The sequence below is a fragment of the Penaeus monodon genome, chromosome 19, assembly GCF_015228065.2.
Source record: "Penaeus monodon isolate SGIC_2016 chromosome 19, NSTDA_Pmon_1, whole genome shotgun sequence".
Classification (NCBI taxonomy): domain Eukaryota; kingdom Metazoa; phylum Arthropoda; class Malacostraca; order Decapoda; family Penaeidae; genus Penaeus; species Penaeus monodon.
This window is the reverse complement of record NC_051404.1, coordinates 36,029,036-36,029,312: the sequence shown is the minus strand read 5'-3', so window position 1 is coordinate 36,029,312 and position 277 is coordinate 36,029,036.

The following is a 277-nucleotide window of genomic DNA, read 5'->3' as shown; positions in this document are numbered from 1 at the left end:
GCACCCCCCCCCCCCCTCCTCCCAGGATCGCCAACGATACCCTCGCCATGAGCTGAGGCTTCGTCCGAATCCGTGGCGAAGTGAAGACAAGTTTAATTGTTAAGAAGCTTTGTAAGCACCAAAGTTGTCTCAAGAATAAAAAAAAAAACTTCCTCGGGAAAGATCTTACTCAGGGTTAAAATCTTGCATATAAATAGAGCTTAAATCAAGACCGTGGAAGGCTTTTCTTAAGACAAAACTTTCGGTGCATCGAATTATGACCGTGGATTTGCTTCTG